The sequence below is a fragment of the Calypte anna genome, chromosome W (genome assembly GCF_003957555.1).
Source record: "Calypte anna isolate BGI_N300 chromosome W, bCalAnn1_v1.p, whole genome shotgun sequence".
In the NCBI taxonomy this organism is placed as follows: domain Eukaryota; kingdom Metazoa; phylum Chordata; class Aves; order Apodiformes; family Trochilidae; genus Calypte; species Calypte anna.
This window is the reverse complement of record NC_044276.1, coordinates 21753456-21756132: the sequence shown is the minus strand read 5'-3', so window position 1 is coordinate 21756132 and position 2677 is coordinate 21753456. Positions and strand designations below refer to the sequence as shown.

The window sequence follows — 2677 nt, the reverse complement described above, 5'->3', positions numbered from 1 at the left end:
GAAAAATGCATCATTTCCATTTAAATCAATGCAAGGAAATGAGATCATGTTAAAACTAAAGATGTTGGTGGCATCTCCAGCATTATTGAGTGGGTTGAACTACCACACGCAGGTTCCCCATCACTATAGAATCCCATCATCAGCAACAGATGCTGATCCAAATGAACAAGAAGAAATAAAATAATGTGACTGTGTACCTATGACTTTTGGCCCCAAACCACAAATCTACAGCTTGCTCTGCCACAGCTACAGCTTTTTTTTCAAAAACTGACAGAAACAATGAGAGAGAAAACAATGCTGGCTGGAACTGCAGTGTCTTTCAATCCCAGAGAAAACTTGCCTTCAAGAGATTTATTTTTCAAGGACACTTTTCCTGGAAATGCACCATACCTTAGGGCTAAAACAGACTTATTCTTCAGAATCACTCCAAGTGTCATCACTCCCCTCCTCCTCAGAACTCCTTCAAAAAGAAAGCAAAATGAGTGCTATGTCTCTAAAATCACCCCTCAAGCAAGTGGGAGGGGTTTGTAAAGTCTCACCTTACTGAGCCTCCTTCACAAAGGTCATCTGTGGCTGTTCAAAGATTCAATGACATGCTGACATTAGATTTGGCAAGCTAACAATTCAACAGTACACACAAACATTTAACATGGGCAACTCTACAGCTCCTACAGAATGAAACTGGCCAAAACTGGACCCAAATGGGTGTGGTGACTGCTGCAAGAGTCACACCTGAGTGTCGGTGTACAGATGTACCTCAGTGCCTCCTAGAACACTCTGTGTGGCACCTGTGGGTGCAGGTCCCTGTGTTCTTATATTATTTAGAATACAAATCACTATCCACCTTCTCTACCCATCCTGCTCAGTAACACCTAAAAATTTCAAGAGAGCAAATGCTGAGGTTTTCTTTTAATAGGTACCCAGCACCCAATTTCCTGCTGACAGGAAACATGCTGTAACATTTTCCTCAGAGCAGGAGGGAGTGCTGCTTCTCTTGATTTGACCACAAGCACATGGACTGGATGTGGCACAAGGACTCCTCCCCAAAACATACACTTCAGAGGACCTCAGAAGCTCTCTCATCACCCCAGCTTACCCTCTAACCTTCTGTTGCTGCAGCACAGCAAAGGGACTCTCATGATGTGCTTTGCAGTGCCAGCCAGACTGCAGTGTTAATGCCAGGAAATGCTCCCTGAACACTCTCTGCTGTCCATTTGCCACACAGTTCTGATATTATACACTTAAAAAAGCTGAAAGAGAAACAGGTGCCAATCTAGAGTTCATTTATATTAAAAAATTAATCCTATAGGACACAATCCTGTCAGTGCACATGGAGCACACAAATCACAACTGCCCTTACAGCCTGACAAGGCCAAAAAGTAACAAATCAGCACATTCACAAAGCTTCTTGTGCTGCTCCTCCTGATGCCTGCACTGAAGTCACCAGGGAGCACAGTCAGTGCTGACAATAGAAACCACCTCAAGAAAAGGCCACATCATTTTCCTCTTGAGCTCCTCCCTAGTTAAGGATCCTACCTCCTCTGTCCACAGCAGGTGCACCCCACATAAATGGAAATAGAGTTGGAAAAAAGAACCACATACTGGCATACACCACTCAGCACAACACTTAACACCAACTTATTATCCACCCTACACATATTCATACAAATTCTCATTATTCTCCTCAGCATTTGTTAACACACGCAGAACTCACTGCAGGGCTCTTACCCCAGAGATGCACATTCACAACTTCCAAGTTATTAGCTCCTGCTTGGAACATTTCTTCAGTCTGCCTTTCAGGCACACATAACCACCTGAGAGAAGGAACCCCCACAGCTACAAAGCTGTGCAACAGAGCAATGAAGGGCTCTCAGTCACATCTCCTCTGAAACAAAAGGCTGGTGCTTCCTGGGCACTGCAGTGCAAGTCAGCAAGGACAATGGTGCTGGGCTGGGCAGAGGCTTTACACGCATCTCAGCTTGCCAAGTTCCTCCTCTGGCTACAGACACTTTGGAGAGTTCCTACTGGGCAGACCTCAGCTCAGCAACAACACTTGAAAGATTCTCTAACAGAGAATCCTGGGTAGAAATTTTCCTCAGCTTCCAAACTAACACTAGACACAGCGTCTCAGTTCTAACCAAACACCAGGTGACAGAATTGCTCTGGTACCCCCCTCCACCCTCCCAAGGGAAGAGAAAAGGGAAACAGGGAAGAGAGACTTGAAGGTCTGAAAATAAGACCGGAACAGCTCTGCTCGAAGAGGAAGAGACAGGAACACGTGGGATGAGGAACAAATATCTGCAAGTCTAGACCAAAGCCCATCTCCATGGTCACAGTTATAAGTGTCCCAGGGTCCCCTGCAGCAGGGCCGACTCAGGAGAGGGGTCCCCAGCTGCCCCCAGCACCTGATGGATTCGAATCTTGCCGAGCATGGGCAAGCTGATGACAAAAGAGGAGCCTCTGCCCAAGAGCTCCCAGTGCAGCCCAGCAGCAGGGAAGAAGGTGTCGCAGTGCGAGACGGAGACACAGTTTGATACAAACGAATTGTCTGACTTTATTGAATCAGAAGGCTATATTTATACCAGTAGTCTCTACATCTTGTTACACGAGTTTTAACTTGATTGGCCACAAAACAGTTAACGTACAAAGCTTGTTTATCACATTCAAGCATCTTCGC

General features: G+C 45.7%; 1 long non-coding RNA gene across 1 annotated transcript; it reads right to left on the bottom strand.

The window, feature by feature from the left end:
- Window positions 1-410: 410 nt before the first annotated feature.
- Window positions 411-1574, bottom strand: LOC115600074. Its single transcript, XR_003988806.1, has 3 exons — window positions 1537-1574; window positions 540-573; window positions 411-460 (listed from the first exon to the last, which is right to left on the bottom strand). It is a non-coding gene; the product is annotated as an uncharacterized LOC115600074 (long non-coding RNA).
- Window positions 1575-2677: the final 1103 nt, after the last annotated feature.